This window comes from Phalangium opilio, unplaced genomic scaffold, assembly GCF_054372755.1.
Source record: "Phalangium opilio isolate 3A_F unplaced genomic scaffold, DU_Popi_V2 ptg000002l_1, whole genome shotgun sequence".
In the NCBI taxonomy this organism is placed as follows: domain Eukaryota; kingdom Metazoa; phylum Arthropoda; class Arachnida; order Opiliones; family Phalangiidae; genus Phalangium; species Phalangium opilio.
The window spans coordinates 7,273,722-7,301,550 of NW_028324144.1; the positions used below are offsets into that span (position 1 = coordinate 7,273,722).

The following is a 27,829-nucleotide window of genomic DNA, read 5'->3' on the forward strand; positions in this document are numbered from 1 at the left end:
GAAAATATACCTACATCCCAAATATTTCTACACACATAGTACACGAAACTGCACAGAAAATTAAATATTAATGGGATAATTAATTAAGCTGATTACAAAGCAAACCCAATCAATTTCCAAAGAGAGTAAAAACATTTCATCCCCAATAGAATAAATAGTTCCATGTAGCGACGCTGTAACAACAACAACAAAATAAAATAAGAAGTACAGCAAATCCGAAGTAATCCCGTCAGTTCCCATTTTATCGCCATTGGAAGGTTAAATTCTCTTTAGTCCTGGAAATAAATCAAGTCTGGCCCAATTAAGGAGAGCAATAAAAAGCCATTATAGCCAAAAGAAAACTATATGTATAGTAAAAAGAAAGCGAACTCTATTTTTTTTCTTTTCAAGAGGACAAAGTGGGATGGAAGGGCGGCGCCCAATCCTTTCCTTATCGCTATTTAATGAGCAAAACAAAATGAAACGCAATCACCGACCGAGACACTTTAAACAGCAACAAAGTAACTATAAAAGTATGGACTTATATACAGGGTGCTTCTTCTGGTAAGTCTGTCATAAATAAAAGGGTGTGTTTTTGGGTCATACTGAGTGGAAAGTGTCACATCATGGGAAACCAGTTCGAAGCGATTCAAAACGCTTCCACAGTTAATTAAGTGTGAACCCGAGAAGCTAATTACAAACGCGGTTTCTTGAAGTTGCTTCGTGAACCAACTTAAAACGGCTTTGGACAGGGCCGGAAATAAGCACAGGACACTGGACAGTTTCCAATAGAATTTTAAATTGTCACATAATTTTTTTAAAAACTAAGGGGGTCACTGCACGGACGGTTGACCAGCAAATTTGGGCCCTAGGAGTCCTAGGACCCAAGGTTGGATCAAACGTTTAAATTGATGCAAACAAACTTTATGAAATATATAGCGGAAGACCTTGGCAGAGCAAAAATGAGAGGCAAAGAGTGTTTTAATTATCACAGACACCAAACAGTTTAAACAGGAGAGAAAAGAGGTAAGATGGAGTGGAAATGATGATGGGCGACCTGAGGCACTGAAACTCTTCCAGAGTACCTTGCGCACGACCCTACCCTTCGGTAGGCGATTGTTAAGTGCTGCCGCGTAGCGCCATTATATTTGTATGAGAACTAGATTATATTTTTAAGACAGAGGGGGTGTGCGTCCTTTACGATTTCGTACTGTACGACCCTACGTAAACGCTGAGGATGCTGGGAGGACTTCGGGGCCGTAGGTGATGGGGTACAGAGGCAACGTTATAGGTATGGGGATTGCCACTCCATCCCTTTCTCCTTCATGGTTTAAACTCCATGTCATTCACTCCTGTTTCCGAACAAATTAATACGCGCATAAGTTTTGGAAAAATTCCATTGTTATGAACCTTCCTGGCGTCATATTTTTGAAAAATATGACTCGATCTCTTTATTCGTTGTGACAAACAAAGTTATTATTGGAAAGACACAAAAGTAAAATTCCAAAAATACGACAACTCGAATACGAAAGGAAAAGCTCTCTAAATAGGATGTCAACCTCGATATATATAGATTTCTTTTCACCTTTTACTTTGAGAAATAGATTTGTGGAGGAAAGAGCTAACAACGCTGTCATCGAACTTCCTTGAGGACCATTTGAATTCCAGGAGAACGTCATACCATCCAAGTCTTAAAATATCTCAAACACTTTCCTTTTAAAGGCAAGTAAAAGTTTGCTAATATCTTCCGCTGAAATGACCTATGGAGCGCAGAAGCACACCCATTATGAAATTGGACAAGAAAATCCGACATTTCTGAAATCAGAACCCTGGACTTGAAAGGATGTTGTTTTACAGAGGGGAAGGGCATTAACTCTCGAGCCATATTTCTGTTCCAAGATTAAATTTTATCAATATATTTAGAATATAGAAAATTGAAAACAGAGCATCGTTAAATTTGCGAACAATCTTTAAAATCCTTATTCCAGCAAGTTTTGGACCCCTCGGACTTTGCAATTACCGTTGTGTTGTGTCGTACCGGTTCCTTGATTATTAAAAGTGACAAATAATGACAAGAGATATACTGCAGTTTTGCGCAAGCGCATTGATAAAAAAGAGGAAAACTCTTGACGTATCAATAAGTAACATAAAGTTAAAGCTAGCAAGCTAATTGGGCCAAGTCATCTTGCGACTTATTGCCACTTATCTAACGCCTTTACAATGCATAGAGGGGTGGTGGCTAGCCCCTATGCCACAACTAACCGACAGCGCCCTACACTAACTATTACCGTTAACCTCTACAAATTTTGATGGAAAGGAGAAACCGGGTTAGACCACGGAGGAAAACTCCTTTAACAAGCGGGGAGAGAACTTGCAAACTCTACGCAGAAGGATATCTTCCCAGATTTTTCACCCGGTGCCACAGTCCGGGATCGAACCCGGGATCCTCTTGCTGCGAGGCGAAAGCGCTAACCGCTACGCCACCCCACTTACAAAGTAGTGTTGCTAAATTGCCCCTTAATATCTCATGGTAGATGAGGTACTCGGATGATTAAAGCACATGTTGCGCCTAATTAAAATTAATTTACAGTATTTATATTGTTAGTTAGTTCGGCCTTCACATGACGGCTGTTTGCTTTAGTACATGCATATTTTAAACTTACATTCAACATAATTACACAAGACTATATCATATACTACAGTTATCCTGGTTTTCTAATTTAATGATCAATATTTCTAATACATGCTTAAAAGCCTTCAACGCTTAATCTAATGTTCAAAAGAATTAAAACGAAATCCTCGACGAAATCAGTAAACCCTACCAAATATTTGCTCGTGGCCCCCTAAAATTCTGTAGCAATATATAAAAACTTATATTGATAGAATGGATAAGTTTCATCTTCGTAGAGATGAATTTCAATATCAATCAGCACAATTTTGAAGAAAAGAAAAACAAAGAAATGAAGGAAAAACAAATAAATAGAGGCCATTCAACAGATGGAGATATGTAAAATATTTCCCATTCTTTCAAAGGGAGTCTCAGTAGTGTTGACTAACAGCAAAGCAAAACCAAAACTAAGCTTCAAACAAGTGAAATTACTTCATCCAGAATTGTCTCATAGTCAATAAATTCGGTTCTATACTCTTTATGAATAAAGTTTGACTTTTAAATAAGAGTATTTTCACTTTGACACAAATTTTCGCATAGTTATAAAGATCTACACATATTCAAATGAACCAATTATGCAAAATTTAGTAATTAATTTCTTATAATAACTTTTAAATAGTTTGCCCAGATTAATCCCCCAAATTTCACACCCTAGCGACGCTACTGACGTTTGCTATATTACACTTAATAAATTATGAATTAATAATAACTATGCCAAGAAAAAGAAGATCGATAAAAATATGGTATAAGCCGATCAAGTATCAAGTGACAGCCGCAACTGACTAAATTTAAAACCCCATTCTTTATAACAACTTAATTAATAAGACAATATTGATGCGAGTGTCGTATATTAGAGCTTAGCTTTACAATGTACGTATTTCATGAACCTTAGGATAGGAAGTGGATCATCACTTTAGCGAAATTAAAAAAAAAAAAAAATAAAATGAACTGGCGAGGTCATCGACGTGTAAAAGTATTATTTGAGAAACCGTCGAAGCAATTTATTAGAAAGTACATATCAACCTCCGTGGGGATTTGGGGTATTATCAATTATGGAGAGAGCCATCGAAATACACAGACATGTGTAAAACAAAAGTTATACCACTATACTACATTGTTACAAAAATATAGTTTTTAGCTACTTCTGATTATAAAACACCAAGCGTAGCTTATAAGAACGGAGTTTTGGATGGCAAATTGTGGAGAGGGGATACAAGAAATACAGTTTTGGCCAAGAATTAACTGCCTAGAGGTCAGTTTTCAATCAACTTCTTCCAAGCTTTTAACAAAAAAAAAATTGAAACCGAAAAGCTGAAACTCGTTGCAAGAAATGATATCTAGTTTATTAGGGTGAAGGTATAAATTCGCCACAGTCCAAACGTAGGTACGGAGTTAATCCCCGCCTCTAAATTACAACCAGCATCTCATAACTCACGTCAGCGCGACGCGAATGAATAAAATTATGTATTTTACGACTGAGGAGAAGCAAAATAGCCCGGCCTCCTTTTACGTCCCCCCTTGTATTTTGAAAGGGAGACTGGGACTGTGGCGCGAGAATACTTAGCCAACTTATACCTTCTCCCTAATAAACTAGATATCACTTCTTGCTCGTTGACACTTAAAACTCCAAGAATTGCTTCAATTCGGTTTCATAATACGATTTATCGGTGGCATATGTAAAATATATTATAGTAAAAAAAGTTGGGAAACCAAAATAAACCTCTCCGAGTCGAGACGCAATTAAGTGGTTTTTCTTAAACAATTAAATAAATATAATTGATATTAATTATTTTAATCGTCAGTAATTTACCTTAATTCTAGTTAAATTATTTTAAGAAACTTTATTCCTTAAATCATTTTAGACATAGCTATTGTTGACGTTTGAATTCAAGCGTATGCCTCTTTAACAAATTTTGGAAATTTAGGGTAGAAAACCTGCAATTGGATAAACCTTTAGTGGAAGTTCTGCCATTGGGAGGCTAGACGTTTCTTGTAACCCTAGCCAATCGCTGCGTATTTCTTAATCCTAACGATGGGAGTAGAAGCCAAAAATTACTCCGATTTTCCAACTGCGAACGCGGTGACAGACACACACGCAACCCGACACGTTCAGTGTAATATCTCTCCATGACGTCATCGTCGCTCGGAGAAGTAAACTTAAGATATTCAAATCTAAACCTGTTTTTTATGGAAAATGCTCGAAATAGATACCCAGGGTACACCAAAATAGATTTCATGGAAAGGTCCTAGGCATAATCGCAAACAACCCGGAAATTTAATATACGATGTTACATCCACTACACTAGCAAACAACCAAAGTATAATTGGAAAATTTCATCACACATCGCACGTATTACTGATGCTATATACAGGCTTGTCCTGAAACAGGGTTACGTGCTTCTGGCGCAGCAAAGAAAATGACAAAATTTTTAGTGACAAGCGAAACAGAAAGGAGTAAATATCAGAGCCATAAACTAATAACCGTAAGTCTATTCTCTAACACAATACATGGTTCAAGTGAAAACTGCGCAATGGTAAACGCCCAGCAGGAGAAATGAGCTATGCTAAATTATTGGCTAAAAAATCTCGCACTCCCCGAGGTGGCGGAAGGTCTTGGATAAAAAATGGAGGTTAATTGACCCTGGAGATGAATTATCTCTTGTAACGTTGGGTAGTCCATACATTTTCAATTTCTCTCTGTATGCATTTGAGATTACGTATTTACAAAATATTTAGCTTTCAGTTGAAAAAGCAACTGGTATTTGCGCCAGAAGATGGAGCTTATTAATATGGGTCAGCGTTATTCCTTAAAAGTGTAAGAACTTCTGCGTTATTGCTTGAACACTCAATCTCATACGATATCATCCTTACCAAAAGCATGGAGGATAGAGGGAGTTGCCTTGAAAATACGCAGGTATTACTAATTTAGCTATTTATCAAATCTGAAATTCAATTCAGTAGCATTAGCAGGTAAGGTCCAGACCATTAAATTCAAGAAATCGTGCTTTATATAGCGATAGATCAAAACATCACGAGGCTCATGCGCAATGATCCTCAGGACCGGAACTACTCTTATTCACCACTGATGTAGTCCGCTTCATTTATTCCATTAGCAGACTACATCTCTCCTACCTAGTTGCAGGGTGGGAACTAAGGATTTCTTTAAACTGCACATTAGGCCAGCGACCCCCCCCCCTGGCCTGGAATAAATAAACTGGTCCATGACCATTGACCAGGGCACGTTGTCTGCTAAACTAAAGAAGTGGGTAATTTAAATATTTGAGTTAATGTCTGGACTCTGATTATCCTTGAAGTTTCTTAGTGGTCCCGCGGACCACTGACCCCCCTCTGATTTAATTTTTATATTGGACCCAGGAGGCAATTATTAAACTGGTCATTTGCCCTATGCCAGCGCCTTATTTCCCACGCTGGCCTAATTGTGGTAAAATATAGACTTTCCGTTTAGAAGGTACAACGGAAGTGTTTTGTAGAGAGAGAGAGAGACTTATTATTATAAACTTAGGCTAGCTAGGGGCAACTTCAGGCTGGGGCCTGTAAATGCACGACCTTAATAAATGAAGAACTTCCGTCAAAAGGGTCTCGGATGCCGGCAACGACGTCTTTTTCTATATTGATTGGCCGATTAAGAAAATACATCACGTTTGACGTCACATCCGGTTTTTGCTGGAACCCCTAAATCCCTTTTTAAAGGCGCTATCTCTCTCTCACTCTGTCGGTTCCAAAGGAAATTACCACCCCCATTCTATCAAAGGAGCATTTAAAATTTATTCCGCAGAGAGATCTAGAGAAAAACTTTCTTACAGAAAAAAAAATCCATCCTCCTGGCCCCTCGCCTATATTTCATTTCTCACCTACAGATTCTACCAAAACGAAAAGCGGGGATAGTGTTATTTAATGCGAATTTAAAACGTACTATTTTCGCCTTTACCGTTTAATATAGATTCTTATTATGACGAAAAATATTCGCGTTGAAAGATTTCGTTATCGACGAGCAGGGAAGTTAAATTGTCGAGTTGTATAAGAAATAGATTAAAATCGACGTTATGGGACTAGTTTTGAAATTGGATAATTTGTTTGAATCAGATTATGAAACCATAAAAAGGCCCAAGTCAAAATAGTTTGTCTGGGCGCTGTCAAAGGCTTAGTACAGACTAAATAGGAAGATGGACTGCAAAATAAACCACCGAGTGTAGTCAATTCTCGCTTGTCGTTCTCGAACTAGCTCGAGCTGTAAGTCTCTAGCATTACGAAGTATAGGTAGTGTCATACTTATGGAATATTATATCTTATAAATTTATGTTGACACTAAACACAAAATAGTCCTTGGACTAACAAAAATTAAACATCTGCATGTTAATGTTTAAGAAACGAATTTTTTTACAACTTTGAAATTCAGTAAAATAAGATAAATTGTCAAAATTCATTCCAAATTTCCAATCGAATTTTAAATTATTTAAACTTGCAACACTTTCAAAAACACCCGTAAAAACACAGTAAAAATAAGGGGGAATAAATAGCCCTAAAGCTTAATAACGTTCGATATCTGTAAATGACAACTTCGAATTAATCTATCGTTAGTTGTGAGCGCCGTAAAAAAGTTCTTGAAGTAAAAGGAGTTAAAAAGAGGTTGTACGTGCTACGCGAATTTAAAATCTAGGCGCCATTTGTCAGCGATTTTATTTTTTGAAAGTTTTTAAAAATTTTTCTTCTAGTTCTTCAGAAAGACCCGAAAGAAATTATGGTGGAATAATCCCTTGCCTTTTATTCGAGAGAGAATCTGAAGAAGAGAAATATGGCATTCGTCCATCGCCACTTGCCTACCCTCAAATTAAATTTGCATTAATCGGTTTTCAATCATTTGATAACGTTTTTTTATGAATGTTTTGAAATGAGAAAATGATGGAAAAACAAGATAGCATTGAAAGTTGGCAATGCTTAAAACACGGGTAGCCAACAAGCGGCCCGCAAACCTAATCTATCATTAATTGTTTTGCGGTCCGCCTTTTCCATATAAAAACCTATTCCGTTTCCCCAACGTGAACAGCCGCTACATTCTCTGGATTTGGTTACATATTTCCACTTTATATCCTTGATTTTTCCCTTTTTAAGTTTCAATAATGTGGGAAGTTTTTTTCTCCCGCTATGTGTAATGAGCTTTAAATAAAAGAGTGGTTATGTTCCACATTTCTGTGATATTAATTTTTAATTTGAAACTTGCAGCCCGCGTCATAGTTCAAATTTTCGAATTTGGTTGGCCCTTTAGAAGAAAAGGTTGGCTACCCTTGGCTTAGTATATTATCAAATTTAATAGAGCTATTGTATCAACGATCAGGGTAAACCGCCACAGAATGAAGATATTTTTCATTGAAAATATCGAGAAAAACAAACGATTATTCAGAGAAAAACAGGACAAAATGAAGCGATTATCCACTGAAAACGGCCACCCAATTGATTTTTCATGTAAAACCACTAAAAATCAAGTAATGTTTCATGTATAACCACTAAAAATCAAGTTATCTTTCATGTAAAACCATTATAAATCAATTTATCTTTCATGTAAAACCATTATAAATCAATTTATCTTTCATGTAAAACCATTGTAAATCAATTTATGTTTCATGTAAAATCACTAAAAATCAAGTAATATTTCATGTAAAACCATTATAAATCAATTGATGTTTCATGTAAAATCACTAAAAATGAAGTTGTTTCATGTAAAACCACTAAAAATCAAGTTATGTTTCATGTAAAACCACTAAAAATCAAGTTGTGTTTCATGTAAAACCACTAAAAATCAAGTTATGTTTCATGTAAAACCACCTAAAATCGAGCACTTTCCCACGTAAAACATGTAAAAAAATCAAGGAATTTTCATGTAAAACCGCTATAAATCTTGCACTTTCCTAGTTAAAACATCTAAAAAAAAAATTAGGAAACATTCCAAGGAAAACCACAATAAAATAAGGCCACTATTCAGGAAAATGTTTTTCAAAAATTAAGCTAAACTTGACGAAAACAAGCGATTATCAAAGAAAATCCGAAGAATAAAAGCGATTATCAAGGCGACACAGACATAAATTAGAAAAGGTTAAACAGCGTTTTTAATTCAATCGCATTAGAATTTTAGCTCCCCTTTTGTAGCCATTATCCTTTAGTTATCGATTTTAATAAGTTTACGAGCATTGTTTTCGAAAAATAAGATATATAATGTATTAAAAACCTTTTTTTGGGATTCGCAAAACATTTGTTTAATCCGATTAAACCGTGAAAATCGGGCTTCTCATTTTGTTAAATTTTTAATGAAAAGGACACATTCGTCTTTGGATTAAAAGCGTCCAATTCCAAAGTCAGGCTAATCGGCTAAACTTTTCGAATATCTAATGCAATATTGATGAGCTCTGAGAAAGACCTAAATTAATTCCAAATTTCAAGTCTGGTCGATTAAGCCTCCTATATAGCAGGCCTTCATCACGTAGGCTTCCGGTTGGACAGACAAAAGGGGGAAGGGAGCCGAAAGGGGAATGAGTCCAAGGGGTCAGACACTCGAAGAATATCCACATTCAATTCGTAAACTAGTTTTGCTACAAAGATTTGATATATTGCTACAAAAATTTCTAAAAAGATTTGAGAGATTACTACAAAGATTTGAAAGGTTACTGCGAAGATTTGAAAGATTACTACGAAGATTTGAAAGATTACTACGAAGATTTCAAAGATTACTACAAGGATTTGAAAGATTACTGCGAAGATTTGAAAGATTACTACGAAGATTTGAAAGATTACTACAAAGATTTGAAAGATTACTACAAAGATTTGAAAGATTACTACAAAGATTTGAAAGATTACTACGAAGATTTGAAAGATTACTACAAAGATTTGAAAGATTACTACGAAGATTTGAAAGATTACTACGAAGATTTGAAAGATTACTACAAAGATTTGAAAGATTACTACAAAGATTTGAAAGATTACTACGAAGATATGAAAGATTACTACAAAGATTTGAAAGATTGCTACAAAGATATGAAAGATTAATCAAAAAAGATTGCCAGGATTGGAAATAAATCATTAAAAATTATGAAAGGAGTTGAAATATTTTGACTCTGATTTGTAAGACTTCACTGAATTTTTACAGCGCTGCCAAATTTTGAATCATTACTACCAGTACACGAAGAAGCGACGGAGCCCTTGGTTAATCCGTGAGCGTATAGCTGTTGCCATTGAGGTATACAAAGACTAAAGAGATTACCTTTTGTGCGAAATAATTTTGACGATTTATCTAAAGGGTTGGACGGTGGACTATTCTCAACCTCCTCTTCCCGCCCACTTTCTACAGGGCTCTTTGTAAAGCGATGACAAAACCCACGCTGGACCACGCTTCCATAATGCTAATTTTACTGTGCCTACTATATATTGTTAAAGGTTTATGCAAGGAATTTAAATCGTATTGATTATTCCGCTGAAAAGCGGATTTAACTATTTGATCAAAATAACTTAGAAATGCAAACAGCATATTATGCAATTAGATTTGATGAATTAATTTCAAGCGAGAAGTCCTTAGAAATAATCCTCCAAATATCCAGTCGAGGTCGACTTACTCTTCAATATACCCAAGAGTAAATCATCAAGGAGTATGGAATTCAAAATAGCGGCTAGCTTAACTTGAAAATCGGATGACTTAAGGACCAAATTTACCTAGCGGGGGGAAAAGGGACTTTTAGTGACCTGGTGTGAGCCCTGGTGTAGAGAATACCTCTTTGCTACAAGGTCAAATATGCATTCGACCAATACCTAGGAAGAGTGTAATAGGTTTATGATAAAACTAACTGTTACCCGCGGCGTCGCTCGCGTGTAATAAGAACTTCCATCAAAATGTTATAAAGAATGGGTAGATTTTACTGATGTCTAATATTTTTGTAGTACCCTAGGAGAGAAGGCACTCGGCGTTGCCCGTCAGCCCGTCGGGACATTTTTTATTATTTTTCACGCGAACATTATTCCATAAAAAAGTGTTTTTAAGTTTTTGGCCGCCATTTAAAAAGATGGCAACAAATCGAACCCAAAAAACCATTCAGCCCGTCTATAGGTAAAAGGAAACCCGTGTACTAAATATTTGTGAAATCGTTTGAAACGCGCGGCCTTTGTTGCCTAGAGAAGGTTTTTTTACATTTCTGGGCGCCATTTATTAAGATGGCGGCGGATTGGAAAAATCTTTCTTAGTACGCACTTACTACTTATGAGTAACGTTCCAGCAAATTTTCAGCCTTCTAGGGCAAGCGGTTTGGGCTGGGCGTTGATTATCAGTCAGTCTGTCAGTCAAGACTTTGATTTACATAGATATAGATTGAAAAATACAGTAGGTTTTTGATAAGTCTGACATAACTAATGGGGGGTGTTCTTTGGGCGATTTTGAGTCGAAAATGTTCTATGTCATTTTGCCGTCCGGGCCACTGTTTCCTAGTTGTAACTTAAGTGTTTTAAAGATGACCCCTGAATTAAATTAGCAATAATTTGTAGCGGATATTTTTATTAGGTCCCCTACATTCATAAGTATATGATAGTTTATAAGTATATAATAGTTAAACCACGCTTCTCAATATTTCCAGTAGCTTGTAGGCCTACTTTTAGGGATAATAGACTATTGATAAGGCGGTCGTGAACCTATCTTGTTATCCTTTAAAACTACCACCACTATTCTAAAGAGTTGCCAAACGTATTTGCCCGTAGTTCAAAGTTCATCATCCTATTTTATTTCCATTCACAAAAAAGCCATACCTTGAAGTCTTAAGCCCCTTCTGGGCACCACTTGACAATCAAGTGTTTACTTTGTAAAAGTTCAATCTAAACGTTAAGCCCCTTCTGGGCGTAACCGTAACAAACTTACAACTGGCTATAGAGCCCAGTTTCTAAAGATATATATATTTGTGTGCATGCCTTTACAAAATTACCGATGCCAGTGACCGATGCCATAGATATAGTTCGCTAGGTAGGGTCAACCTAAAAACCCGTGGTAAACCCCACGGTACTGTACGCGTTCGTTCGCGCCAAATTCAAACCATCTAACGGAGAGAGAAATTACAAAAACCATCGATGGACGGTCGGTGATTGGTTTACAAAACAAGAATCACGACACGTCACTTGAACTCTCCCGCGCCTATATAAGTCAGCAATACTTTAGTTGTGTAAATCGCCGCGATCGGTCGCACAGTTTTTCGCTCCCCGCGATTTTTTTTTTCTTACTTAAGCCTCGTCGAACACCGACTTTATTGCCTACTTGTTTAGTTAGTTATTTTATTTATTTTTATTTTTGTATTCAATTTGACCTTCATCAGCAAAACCGTATGTAAGTACAATTATATGTGAAAGTGATTGCAATGGCTACGCGCGGTTCCTGCGATAATTGCAAAGAGGCAATTGGACCAAGACAACACTTCGTTCAATGTAATAGCTGCCAGATCCAATTTCATGCGAAATGTCTCAAAATCACTAGTGATTTTGCAGACTCTTACTGGGGAAAGATTAATAAAAACATTTGTAATTTCACCTGTGTGTCCTGTAAAAAAGTAACTTCTAAGGATCACACAAATAACGACTCTACTTTGCCAAGAAGTATAACCGCGGACGAGTTTCTAGACATACTTAATGAATTTCATCAAACAAGCAGCTTAACCAGGAATAAATCTAATATTCTGGAAGGTATTTACTCAATACTTGAATTATTAATGGACAAAGTAACAGTGTTACAAAATGAAATTGGTCAACTCAAAGCTGATAAGGATAAATTAAGAACTGATATGGCCAGCGCCCCGCGCGCTATAGACTTCTATCAAAGATTACCCCCCACCAGCTTTCCCCAAGGTAGCTTCATGGGAGCTCAAAAACCTATAATCAACACCAGCGAACGCATCCCCAAGGGTCCAATACAGGGGAATTCAAAACACTCGAAGACATCCGACCGGAATAGAAACTTAAACGCTAAAAAAACAACCAATCCTAATCATGAACAACATAAAACTATCAAAGTAGGCGGCAAATTGTCCGAAAAACTAAGAGCCCTGCCACCTAAGCCTAAAATTATCCATAAAAGAGCAATCTTTATATCGCGGCTCCCTCCTAATACCACAAATAATGACCTTCAAGAATGTATTTTGGATGGTACGGAATTCAAAACAGTGATATGTACACGAATTAACTCAAAACACCCTTCATATGCCTCATTCTACGTAACCTCAGAAGACAACGAATTCGACCTATTAAATGACCCGATAAATTTTCCTGAAGGCTGCTTCATGGCCAATTTCAGGGGTCACTTATACCCCGAACAGATATACGTCTTTAAGGATAAGGATCAAGAGCCAATTATCTCGAACGAAGACATTTTGCACATTGATGACGTCTAACCACCTAAATATTTACTATCAAAACGTTAGGGGTTTAAGAACTAAATCTACCGAGTTTTATTCAAATTGTACCCTCCAAGACCATACTATAATCTGTCTAACTGAAACTTGGCTCACCTCTTCACACCATTCAAGGGACTACTTTCCAGACAATTACGTTGTGCTTCGATCTGACAGGAGAACAAATTCACGTGGGGGTGGTGTATTAATCGCTATATCGAAGGAACTTCATTTTATAAGACGCCCGGACATAGAAAAGAACTTCGAATCAGTCTGGGTAGAAATTAGACTCTCACAAGGTCACAAGCTTATGTTAGGCAATGTATATATGGCCCCAGATAACCCGGTTCTTAAATATTCAGAAGTGGCATCACATATAAAACATAATCTTATGAATTTTGATGGGCAAATACTCTATTTGGGTGACTTCAACTTGCCTGCAGTTGACTGGGATAGGGGTACAACATCTCTTTGTAGGCACGATATAAAACTTAAGGCAGATGGCTTTATTGATATGGCAGCATCATGTAATTTGACCCAATTAAATCCAGTTCAAAACCACCAAGGGAAGGTTCTCGACCTATGTTTCAGCAATAATCAGTATTGTTACGTAACCTCTTTAAACGATTATCCGTTAACACAGATTGACTCATATCACCCACCCTTAACAATACGTTACTACACTCCATCCCTGAATTACAGTAGACCAGTTACAACTAACAATTATCCTGACTACAGAAGGGGCGACTATCATAAGCTCTATACATTGATCAGAGACAGTGATTGGCCCCGATTTTACGAATCGAGCAATGTCAACAAGGCGGTTGAAATTTTAACTAACTACATAAATATAGCAATTCAAGCAACAATACCGCGAAAAAAGGAGGCAAATGCTAAGAGTAAATTGAAACACCCAGAATGGTTCTCTCCTGAGCTTCGTTTGGCTTTACGACGTAAGTCATATTACCACCGTAAATTTAAGAGGAAACCATCGACTGAAGCTTTAGATAATTACAAACATTATCGCGCAAAAGTAAAAAAGATCCTTGCTAGAGACAGATTTGAATACGGTCGTGTAATAAATAATTCGCTCAAAAATGATCCGAAGAGATTCTGGTCCTACGTGCAATCCAGACGAAATACACCGAGAGAAGATATCATTTTAGAGAAAAATGGTCAAATACTCACCGATCAAACCGAGATAGCAAGGGAATTCGCCAATTGCTTCTCATCGATTTCTGAAGATAATACCGATCCGGATATCGTCATTAAGGAAAATGACAACGCCATCTTACTATCACGTTTAAAAATATGTGACTTGGATGTTCGGGCTGCTATAGACAAACTGAAACCTAAAACAACGACAGGTTACGATGGCATTCCCAATTTTGTTGTAAAAGGTTGTAGAGAGATTCTATGTGCTCCTCTAGTGCACCTATTCAACTTATCACTCGATCATGGTTCTTTTCCTGAAATTTGGAAAGTAGCCCTAGTCTCACCCATTTTCAAAAAGGGATATAGAGGGGATGCCAGCAATTACCGTCCAGTATCTATTCTTAGCTCCTTGGCACTGGTATTCGACTACATAATTCATGGGTACCTCTATAAATGGTTCACCCCAAATCTCCCTGCAACTCAACACGGGTTCGTAAAGGGACGCTCAGTGGACACCAATCATTTATCATTCCTTAGCTTCGTAGAACCTTTGACAAAAAATTCTGGGCAGGTTGATGTGGTCTACTTAGACCTCTCTAAAGCCTTTGATAGAGTGTCACACCAACTAACACTTAAGAAATTATCCGCTATGGGTTTATCTGGCCCTTTACTACTATGGATTCAAAGCTACTTGAAAGGCCGCAAAAACTTCATAAAATGCAACAACCATTTTTCTGACATCTTTTTCGATGTTACCTGTGGAGTACCTCAGGGCTCCGCACTGGGTCCGCTATTGTTTAACATATACATCGCTGATATTCCAAGCTACATATCTAACTCTAAACTATATCAATTCGCCGACGACATAAAGTGCGCATTATCAATATCAGATATCAAAAATTGCGAAACTCTCCAGAATGACCTACTAAATATTCAAAGATGGTGTAATTCCAATAACATTCCAATAAACGAAACCAAAACCAAAATAATCACCTACACACGAAAGTACAGTCCCATTTTGTTTGACTATAAGCTCAATGATAAACTACTTGATCGCGAAACGAGTATTTCCGACCTGGGGGTAATCTTTGACCACAAACTCTTATTCACGGATCACGTGGACTATACCTCTACACGGGCACGCAGAACGCTAGGAGGGGCCTTGAGCATATCACGACAGATCCGCTCACACTCCTGTTTTTTACTACTATTCAAAACTATTGTTCGTCCTATTTTAACATTCGGTTCCTTAAGCTATAGCCAGACTTGTAAAACCAATCTAGAAAAATTGGAGTCGGTACAAAGAAAATTTATCTTTTACTATAAGACGTATTTCACGAATCTGAAAACTTACCATTACGACGAAGTGCTACTGTCATTACAACTAGAAAGACTACAGTTGGTTTTATTAAAACTTGACATAATATTTTTGTCTAAAATCATAAATTATAAAGTTACCTGTACGGATATTTTGGATCAGATAAGCTTTAATGTATCGAACTGTAACACTAGAAGTCGTTTACTATTTTACAAGAACTTGAAAGTCAACCCACTAAATAGGATGATGACTAATTACAACGACTTTGGTAACTCTATAGACTTGTTTAATGGTGTTCTCAACTTAAAGAAAACTAAAATCGATGGTACTAGAACGTAATATCTTAAGATAATTTTAGTTTTTTAGAGTTATCTTAACGTATACTTAATTTTAACATATATAATTTATTGTATCCCCTACGGACGAATTCCATATTGGAAAGTTTTGTTTCTTTTTCTGGTTTTAACTTAATTTAATTTTATACTGTGCACAACCTTGTAGGTACTCTTGTATTGTTGCTGTGTACATTAAAGAATTATTATTATTATTATTATTATTAATACTGGGAGCAACGACAGTCTTGTTATTCGAATCATTCGAACTCGACCTTTTTAACTTCACCTGATGGAGAACGGGACTCTGGACAATACTCAAGTCGACTGAGCCATACCAGAGGATGCCTTACATGCCTTCCACCCGAACCGAGCCTATGGACCGACTTAATTGAAAAGACTTAGCGCTGGCCGCCACTTTCCAAGAGAGTAGAACATAGCCGCCGGAATAGCCCATCAATGGTTCCAGCTAAACCGTTGCCCCACGCAAGCCAATTTATACAACTTGGGCTCTAATATAGACTTTCGTCAACTATCGCCGCTCGCCGCCTGAAGACTTAAGTGATGAGTACAATCTAGTGATTTCGCAATTTAAACGTATTATCAATTAGTAGGATAACCGTAGAAATGATTAGTAGAGGCAAAAACCTCGTAGTATAGAATTAGGAGACCTGGCATCGGTCGAAATATGCATGCTGCATGATAGTCAATATTTTTATCTTTACCAACTATTTTGGGGGATTATTAATTAGAATCGTTACTGTCGGGGATAACTACTATTTGATTGTTAGTTTTAAGGGCAGATATAATGCCATGATAATTAATAGTATCGGCTAATAGAACGCCTTAATGTTTAAACCTTCAGTTTAATTAATAATTACCAATATAACTGTTTTAATAAATAAGATTCAAAGTATGGCAAATATGAAGTTTAGTCATTTTAATACCCTAGACCTTAAACTTTAATTAGTAGTAGTAGGAATGCTAACGCTTGGCAGCCATAGGCCTTTGGTAGTAGAAAAAGCGTTACAAATTGTCTTTCAGTTTCTTAATTAAATTTAAGGGGTTGTCCGTAAAATACTCCAATCTTAACTTGAAAACAGTTAACACCCTGTATAGTTTCTGATATCCTAAACTAACAGAGAATTTCGAATTTCATTACCTCGTGGTGATTGTCAAAATATGGGAGATATAAAGCAAACTTAAGAGTAAAAGACGATGAAGGAAAAGAGTTGGTGAAATCTTATCACGAAATGGGAAAGCGTGGGATCGGAGAAACTGGGGGAGGGAAAAAGCGTACGTTCTTCGTTCAATCAAATCGCGTCCATTTGTAGAGAAGTATGGGCCAAACTCGCTATGCACCCAAGCACAGCCGAATCAAGGAAAAAACGAAGAAGTCTTTATGAAAGGAATTTCACACACACACACACACACATCTCCAGACACTTCTCAGCCTACAGAGACACGGACGGCGTTCTTTCGCGAAAGGTTGGACACTAACTGAAAAATGGTTTTGAGTACGTTTTTGGTATTTCAAAATATTTCGAGAAATTTTCAGATCGCAAAGTTTTAAACGTTTTCTATTTCATCGATAGAATATTTTTATATCAACGTCTTACGTTTCACTGGATCAGGGAAATTTTTGACGTGTTTCAATGATTTTGTAAATATTTCGATAACAATAAAAAATTATTTCAAAATCGTTTAAAATAATTTGAAAATCGTTTACATTAATTTGAAAATCGAATAAAATCATTTGAAAATAGTTGAAAATAATTTGAAAATTGTTTAAAAATAATTTGAAAATTGTTTAAAAATAATTTGAAAATTGTTTAAAAATAATTTGAAAATTGTTTAAAAATAATTTGAAAATTGTTTAAAAGTAATTTGAAAATCGTTAAAATTAATTTGAAAATCGTTCAAAATAAGTTTAAAATCTCTTAAAATAAGTCAAAAATTGCTTAAAATAAAATTAAAATTGTTTAAAATAATTTGAATATCGTTTGAAATAAGTTGAAAATCGTTTAAAATAAGTCAAAAATCGCTTAAAATAATATGAAAATTGTTTAAAATAATTTGAAAATCGTCAAAAATAACTTGAATATCGTTAAAAATAACTTGAAAATCATCAGTAAAATTTAGCATCTCTTGAGAAATAATTTAAAAATCTTTTCCTAAGTATTAGCATCTCTTAGGAAACAGTATGTAAACTTTTCGCAAGAAAAAATTATTCAGAGTTTCATTTTTCTTCAAAGTTTTATCTTTAAAATCCTACAACTGTAATGGCATACCGTCATTACAGAGTAAAAATAGAAACGCCAAAAGACAGCTCTAGATGGAGTCAAAAAATTACGCATACACTATGGACATCTCCAACTATGAAAAACTTTTTAATACATTTTGTTACGATTCAGCGTGAACCATTACGTTGAAAGTGGCCAACCCCTTGAAACTGCACTATTGCTGGCTCGATTCAAAATTCCAAAGGAAAATAATGCCTCGGATGATAAGGGAATGTACGAGTCAAGAAAAAATTATTAAAAAATAAAAAACCTTCTCTTGACTGTGATAAAGATTCCTAAACTGTCCCATGGTGGCGCGACCGACTAAATTTAGTGGCTAAATACAGCCGAGCGTATTTCTTAACGCACACCGTTAAAACACGCCTGTCCTTCTCAGTCATTGTTTGACATCTCAGTCATTTAACAACAAGATGCCGCTAACCTAATAATAGAAAAGTTTAATCCCGAGAAGAGAGAGAGAGAGAGAGAGAGAGAGAGAGAGAGAGAGAGAGAGAGAGAGAGAAAGGAGATCTCTATACCTTTAATAACTAGTGATGGGAGCAAACCGATATGATATCGGTATCGTTGACCGATATGACACTTTAACCGATTAATCGGTTCGAGCTTAATGTAACAATTTTTACCGATTAATGGGTTCGAGGTTATTTTAACGATTAATCGGTTCGAGGTTACTTTAACGATTAATCGGTTCGAGCTTAATGTAACGATTTTTACCGATTAATGGGTTCGAGGTTATTTTAACGATTAATCGGTTCGAGCTTAATGTAACGATTTTTACCGATTAATGGGTTCGAGGTTATTTTAACGATTAATCGGTTCGAGGTTACTTTAACGATTAATCGGTTCGAGATTAATTGAACGATTTTTGCACGGTAAATCATTTAAGCATTGTAAAAGATAGCGTTATTCACTCATTAGGGTAAGGTATAGAGGGGTTATCCATTCATTAGGGTAGGTATAGAGGGGCTATTCACTCGTACGATGTGGCTACTATTACGAGCCCTTGGGTCGTCTTGTTAATATTGTAGACGAATACATAGCGCCAATTTAAACTATTCGTTGTTTGATACACTCTTTCAAATGAAGGGACGCCTTTTTCCTTTAAAATTAAGCTATGATTGCCACGTTGATCGTCTCGGTGTCGTTTTACCCTTCATCTGACATAAACATATATATATATATAGTTAATCGCGAAGAAATTTGGCACAAACACCGCTGGAGTTATAGAGACAAGTCGTGTGTCAAGCAGCTGGGAATCATTTCGAAGTTTTGAGATAAAGGTAAGAATTAAAATATCAGATGAAATGTTAAAAATAATACTTATTCCACGCGATCGAAGTCTCTGGTAAATGCTAGTGTTTTTATCAAGTCGGAACATTAACATTCGATGTCTTTAAATCAGTTGCTAATGAAGTTGCTTACGGCGGTTCCCCTCTATTCCCCCGAAAACGACGCGTTGGTCACGAAGAGTCCCCTGTAATCACTGACATCACAATAGTTCTAAGTTAACCGGTTGATTTCATGCCACGTTAACAATTACATTGGTGCTTTGTCCAGGATTCGATTCGGCAAAAAGTGAAAAATTGTGGGAATCCCTCACATGAGCGGTTCTCGTATGAGCGGATTCCAAAACCGCGGTTCTCATAACAGCAGTTCCCTAAATAGCGGTTTCCCGAAATGGCAGTTTACCCGTGCAGTTACCGAAACAGCAGTTCTCTCAAGAGCAGAAAAACAGGGATGCGAAAAACGATAGTTGTTTATTATGGTGTAGGCTGGGTTATATGAACTCAAATAGAACTAGGTCAGATATGGATAATAATAGGTTAGGTTTGGTTAATTATTTGAACCCCAATAGCATTAGGTCAGGTTTTGTTACGTTATAGGTCTGGTCAGCGTAAAGTTAATTTTTTGAACCCCAATAGTGTTATAGGCCAGGTTAGGTTACGTGAGGTCACGTTAGGTCAGATCAACGTAAAGTTAACTGTTTGAGCCCCAATAGTATTAGGCCACGTTAAGTTAAGTTAATGTGGTTAATTATTTGAACCCCAATAATATTGTTGTCAAATCTCGTTTTTAACGAGTCAATCCTTAAGATACTTGGAGTTACAAGATAAACACTGCTATTTCCCAAAATAGCAGCCGCTATTTCTAAAACAGCAGTTTTGAACAACGCCACTGTTTTTTTGGAATCGAGGCTGCTATTTCAAGAACTGCTCTTCTGGGAACTGCTGATACGAGGTACACCCAAAATTGTCGAGTGAGATCAGACAATTCAAAGAAAATACAAATTTAAACTTTTGCCTAAACATGTTGGTCCAAAATTCTTTCTTTCTTACCAGATTTAACAACGGGTATTCATACGCCAAGGTTTTCTATTGTAGCAAAGTAGAAAAACACCTTTTCGATTCTTTATTGGCTGTAAGATAACACTCTTTAATTAGGTTACGAAAATTTGTTAGCTTAACTTTAGAACGGCAAAGTTCCTTCCTCTGATGGAATCAAGTGAATTTTTAACCTTACTAGCATAATGGGAATCATTAAATAACGCGTGGTTTTACAATTCTAACGCAGGCATCGACATCCGAAGTGCGCCACTTTGCAAAGAAAGGTTGCCTTTAGACGCAATGAAGGCTTTGTGGTTAATAGTATCGTTGTCAATTATAAACGACACTTTCTCTAATGGCTTCCAAGATTCGATAAATATCTTATTGTCCAATGTGGAAGACGTCAACATGAGCGACAAAGATGGACGCACTCCTCTATTCCTGAGTTCGCGAAAAGGGTATTTAGACATGGTCAAATTGTTGCTGGAAAAAGGAGCGAATGTTGAAGCAGCCGACAAAGATGGACAAACGCCGTTACTCGCGGCTTCAGAAGGCGGACATTTCGACGTCGTGAAATTCCTAGTAGAAAACGGAGCTGAAATTGAAAGAGCGGACAATAACGGAATAGCACCGTTATTAGCGGCTTCAATATTTGGACATTTAGATGTGGTGAAATTCTTAGTAGAAAAGGGAGCCAGAATTGATGTGGCGGACAAATTGGGACAAACACCGTTATCAGCGGCTTCCAGAAATGATTATTTAGAGATCGTTAAGCTTTTAGTAGAAAAGGGAGCTAAAATTGACACGACGGACAGACTTGGAATAACACCGTTATTTTGGACTTGCGGGACTGGAAATTTAGATGCCGTTAAATTCTTATTAGAAAAGGGAGCTAAAGTTGAAATGACTGACAACGTAGGAAAAACACCGCTTTTTTTGCTTGCAAAAGTGGAAATTTAGATGTCATCAAATTATTAGTAGAAAAGGGAGCTAAAGTTGAAACGGCTAACACATTTGGAAAAACACCGTTTTACGAGGCTTGCAAAAAAGGTAATTTAGATGTCGTTAAATTCTTAGTGGAAAAGGGAGCTAAAGTTGAAACGACTGACGCATTTGGAAAAACACCGTTTTACGAGGCTTGCAAAAAAGGTAATTTAGATGTCGTCAAATTCCTAGTAGAAAACGGAGCTGAAATTGGAAGAGAGGACGATGACGGAAAAACAGCGTTTTTAGTGGCTTCCAGATTAGGACATTTAGATGTGGTGAAATTCTTAGTAGAAAAAGGAGCCAGAATTGAAGTGGCGGACAAACGGGGAGAAACACCGTTATTAGCGGCTTCCAAATTTGGACATTTAGATGTGGTTAAATTTTTAGTAGAAAAGGGAGCTAAAATTGAAACAGCGAACCAACACGGAGAAACACCGTTATTGGAGGCTTCCAGATTTGGAAATTTAGATGTGGTGAAATTCTTAGCAGAAAAGGGATCTAAAATTGAAACGGCTGACACATTTGTACAAACACCGTTTTTAGAGGCTTGCGTAAGAGGAAATTTAGATGTCGTTAAATTCTTAGTAGAAAAGGAAGCTAAAGTTGAAATGGCTGACAGATTTAGACAAACACCGTTTTTTTTCGCTTGCGTTAGTGGAAATTTAGATGTGGTTAAATTCTTAGTGGAAAAGGGAGCTAAAGTTGAAACGGCTGACATATTTAGACAAACACCGTTTTATTCTGCTTGCGGTAGTGGAAATTTAGATGTGGTCAAATTCTTAGTAGAAAAGGGAGCTAAAGTTGAAACGGTTAACAAAATTGGACAAACACCGTTGTTTTGGGCTTGCAGAAGTGGAGATTTCGATGTCGTTAAATTCTTAGTGGAAAAGGGAGCTAAAGTTGAAACGACTGACGCATTTGGACAAACACCGTTTTTCGAGGCTTGCAAAAAGGGAAATTTAGATGTCCTCAAATTCCTAGTAGAAAAGGGAGCCAGAATTGAAGTGGCGGACAAAAGGGGAGAAACACCCTTACTAGTGGCTTCCAGATTAGGACATTTAGATGTGGTTAAATTCTTAGTAGAAAATGGAGCTAAATTTGAAACAGCGGACAATTCTGGAAGAACGCCTTTGTTAGAGGCTTCCGCTAACGGGCGTTTAGTTGTCGTCAAATTCTTAGTAGAAAATGGAGCGCAAGTTAGACACGCGGATAAATTAGGCCGGACGCCCTTATCGGTGGCTATACGCGTTGGCCATTTGGAAGTTGTACGATTCTTACTCGATAATAGTGCCGATATTGGCGCGATTGATCAACTTGATTTAAACGCGATAGCAAACGAAGAAATTAAAAATATGTTATCGGAGCACAAAGGAAAAATAGCTTGTTTGAAGAATAAGGACGAAGCGGAAGCCAAAGTCCAGTCGCTTATTGCGCAGAAAAATGATGAGATTAGGCAAATGCGAGAAAAAATAGAGGAACTGAAGTTGCAATTGAGTGTCCGAACTGACCAAGCAATATGTAATACCGCGTCATCACTTGTCGAAAATAATTAGCTTTTAGATATAATTACTTGTATGATCCACAACACTGTATCATTTAATACTATTATCAGAAGTGAGATGAGACTAGAAGTTCTGAGCTAACCAAATTCTTCACTTGGCGAAAGTGAATATTCTTGATAACGCACCAACGGTTGACGCTCTGGTAGCGGTTTCTGATTTTTCCCTCCAAAACGTGAGACGCTCGTGGCGGTAGACGGCCGAACTAGATTGAAGCACCCGCGTCCGTGTTCCGCGGCTTTAGGTTGAGGGGAAGGGGATAGGAAATTTTTTGGAACTCGACCAATTTTTTTCTCTCTAGTGCCAGGATCTACTACCTATGCTAGAGCTCTTTTCTTCTAGTCTCATCTTACTTCTGCTTTTATGAATGTGTGAATTCTTATAGTTTTCTATTTTGTTTTTATTTTTATGGTTTCAATTTACTTTTGGTTTAACAATAACAAAGTACTATAAACTTACGCGTCCACTGTCTTATACCATTGCTTGTAATTACGAATAAAAACTTTATACTTAATTATAGTAATACTTTTAATCAGTTCCGTGCTGCAAGGAGATTCTGTCTAACGGCTTTGTTTCTCCTTACCGGGTGGTGGTTCCGTCTAAAGACAACAAGACAGTGGCGTCGCTAGGCCTTTTTTGGGGGCTATAGCCCCTCCCCAAATTCTAAACTTAGCCCCCCCTCCCCAAAATAATCCGTAAACCCTACCAGAAAATTGCTGTTAGCAACCTAAAATTCTGTAGCAATATATAAAAAATTTTAAATATCAAACAGTAAACTTTTGAAGAAAAAACAGGTGGAGACAAGTAAAATGTTTCATGTTTCTTCGAAGGGAGTCCCAATAGTAGTGACTAATAGCTAACCAAAACTAAAAATAAACCTTAGACGAGTGAAAATCCTTCATAATCGGTTCCGTAGTCTTTACAAGAAGTTATATCAGTATCTCAGAGAGAAGGTATAAGATGACTAAGTATTCGCGCGCCAAAGTCCCAGTCCCCCTTTCAAAATACAAGGGGGGACGTAAAAGGAGGCCGGGCTATTTCGCCTCTCCTCAGTCGGAAAATACGTAATTTTCGTCATTCGCGTCGCGCTGACGTGAGTTTTCAAGAACCAGAGAGATGCTGGTTGTAATTTAGAAGCGGCGGGGATTAACCCCGGACCTACGTTTGGACTGGAGATAAAGCTGGAAATATGGCGAATCTATACCTTCTCTCTGAGATACTAGATATAACTTCTTGGTCTTTATCAATAAAAGGCTGTATTTCTTTAAAATACGAATAACTTCACGTTGACACAAATTTACGGATAGTTTTAAAAGTCTACACATTTTATAATAAATCCATTATGCAGTTTTTTATATCAAGTTCCTAAAATAACTTTCAAATAGTTTGCCCAGATTTAGCCCCCCCCCCCCCCAATTTCAAACCCTAGCGACGCTACTGCAACAAACCCAGGAGACTATTTTACCCCCAACGTTTGAAAACGGTCTATTGTTATTCATACAATGCTTTACAAGTAAAGTCCTTTAAATTTTCAGAAAATACCATGTCTTTTCATCTGGAACAGGAACCATGTGGAATTACTACACTGGTAAAAGTGTTTCACATTTAAACAAGTTGGGAAAACCAAAATATTACCTCTCCGAGTCAAGAGGAGGACTACTTACAAACTTATTTACCCAGATATGGAAATGTTTCTTTTTTTAATGAACAAATACTGAAGTTAAATTTATGAAATATTAAAGAGGTATACAAAGCATAGCGAATATACTATAAATCAGACGACATTTTACATCCAATAAGGATATACTTGTACACATTAAAATCATCCGATGGGGGAAAAACCGGAAATGAAGAGATAAAACTTTGGAGGGATATTACCTTTACGTGTTTGTAAAGACCCAATTTTCTACTCCTCAACTGTATACCCTCTATGTTCAAAGCCAGATTCACAACAGGGTTGCCGTGTAAACACTATCCTCTCGTTTCACCTCAACGATTTTCTTAATTTGTCAACATGACTGTTAACGTTACATAACACCAAAGCTTATTTGTGGCTACACGCACTGAAAGTAAATGCGCACCATAAAATCGTGAAAACACGAAGCTACAATCCGTTTACGATCAGACCTTTCACTGATCTGGGCTGCGGCGGCTGCCTTCAGCAGAGCTCTTCAAAAAAGATTTTGGAAAACGTTTATCGGTGAGCTCTGTCGTCATAGCTTTGCTGAACGCTTTTCTCCGGTCAAAGGTGTTTTAAAAATGACGCTAGCCCAATAAAAGCGTGCAAGGTACCAAGGCTTAACACAAGGAGTATAAATCCACTAGTGGAAGCGGTGTTTTTATTGAAAATATATATATTTAAGCGTTTATCATGATTACGCTCTACAGCTACACTAATCTTACACAAACAAGGGGTACTATAAACCCACTACTGGAAGCGGTATTTTTATTCAAACGTTAAACAATTTCGCTTAACATTATCATCTCTAGACATCGGTAAAAATGTCTCTATCACTCCTAGGTAACTGTATGCACAGGATTTTACGACATTGTAACTCAAATTCATCTGATTATGTTTTAACAAGGTTAAATCTAACTGGGAGTAAGATGAAAGGAGTAGAAGCTTATCTGTCTTAGGAAATTTGAAATTTTATCTTAACAGTTCGTTAAATCATAATTTTATAACGAAAAAACGCGGAAGGGGAAAACGAGCAGACAACAGCGATTTTTGGGGGTAGAAGGTTAAGAGCGCCATCTGTCGTCCATGCCAAAGTTGAACTTCCTCTCGAAACGCAATGAGAAAGTGGATAAAATAATGCCATCAGCTATTTAACTGCGTGGATATATTTAACGACTTGACCGATGACATGCCCTTAACACTGGCTTCAATGAATCCTATTTATTCTTGGATGCTAGGAAACTTGGTAGACGCAACAGTCTGTACCAAGTACCCAAGCATCCTTCAATAAACGCCTGGCAACACCGTGGTACGCATGGTACAACTAAAAAATAGGATGTGTATTTATCTTTCGACTCACTCCAAGCCGTTAAGCCCTCATTACAGAGGATTTGAAACACTATCGTAATTCATAGTGTCTCGAATCTCTACGTTCCTGTCCATTATGAACAGTGCTGAGAGAATGATACATCAGAAAGAGCCATTCAAATCGAATTTCCATTATCCATATTTTCATTTCATATAACAGAGAAAATAAATTATTATGGTTCTGAGAGCAGCTTCCCATTTTGGTTGTTGTTTTCAAAAATATATCGCAACGCACGGGCCTTGTTGTATATAGGAGGAAATGAAGGAAATATATCACAATACATGGGCCTTGATAGATACAGGAGGCAATGTAGGAAATATAACGCAATGCACGGGCCTAAATAGATATAGGAGGCAATGTAGGAAATATAACGCAATGCACGGGCCTTGATAGATATAGGAGGCAATGATTTATCCACTTCGGTACTTGAAAGGTTTATCTTTAATATTTAAATAAATATAATTATTTTTAATTATTTTAATCGCCAGTAAATAACTTTAAAAATAGTTAAATCGTTTAAAATAAAGTTGTTCCTATTATCTTTCGAAACTTTGCTAATATTGACGTTTAGAGTGAAGGGTACCCCTCTTGCCCGCGTTTTTCAAATTTTGGGGTATATATACGATTTGTTTCCATTGCAATAATAGATAAAAAACGCATTCGCGTGAACCGATGGTGGAAGCCCTGCCATTGGGAGGCTAGACGTTTCTCGTAACCTAGGAGGATATAGGGGTGAGGGAGTCTTCGACTGCCCGTTCTTAGAGCGCAGGTTACGGCATCTCCGATATAAGATTCGTGCACGCGCACCTAGTTACGCGCATCAAGTGACCACGCAAATATAATTGAAACAAGTTGGGAAAACCAAAATATTACCTCTCCGTGTCGAGATGATTATATAAACTTAAGTATCCAATGAAAACGTCGACCTTTTTGCCCTCATCCTTTCCCGCGCTTTGCGCTTCCGCATTTCTTCCTTACTCTCAACATTATCTTCCTCCATTTTACATACAAAAATCAAATATTCACAAAAAGAAGCGGTAAAAACCTGCTGACTCTTTACAACCACTTAATTTGACTTAATATCCAACTTCCAAACACAAATATTTTCTGGTAGATAAATTAACAACCTACAAGCAAAGAAAAATTCTCAAGAATGGCTCCCGCAAATTTAATAGGTCTATTTTCAACTAGGTGGGCGTATCTGATTAGGTTTAAAATATATATTTTTGAAATTATTGGTCTGGCTGTTATCTACACCTAGATGGTTTTCAGTGAAACAAACAAGGAGCATAAACACAATACTGGAAGCTTCAGTCTTATTTAAAACATGTAAAACAATTATCATCTCTGCAAATAGCTTGCACATGTCTTTTTTACCAATGCCTAACCGTTTGGATTTTTCTAAAGCAATCTCAGCACCAAAAAATATTTTTTGATACAAAATAAATGTTTTATATTCTTATTAAGAATAAAACAAGAGAATAAAAAAGGTCTGTCCTCTCGTAATTTTTTAAGCTTTTATCATGATTACTCTATACAACAGTAACAAGGAGTATAAACCCATTAGTGGAAGCAGTATTTTTTTCCGAAACAATCTCACTTGTGTTTATCCTCTCTAGACTTCGCTGAAAACGTATTACTCCTACGTAAAATATTAATAGACAGGCAAGGATTCATACCATTAAAGAAGGAGCGCAATATTATCCATATTTTCATTTCATATACAGAGAAAATAA

General features: G+C 36.8%; 1 protein-coding gene across 4 annotated transcripts in view; it reads right to left on the bottom strand.

The window, feature by feature from the left end:
* Plc21C (Phospholipase C at 21C) overlaps positions 1-27,829 on the bottom strand; it is a 244,036-nt gene that overhangs the window by 152,242 nt on the left and 63,965 nt on the right. The gene's annotated exons all lie outside the window — the stretch shown is intronic.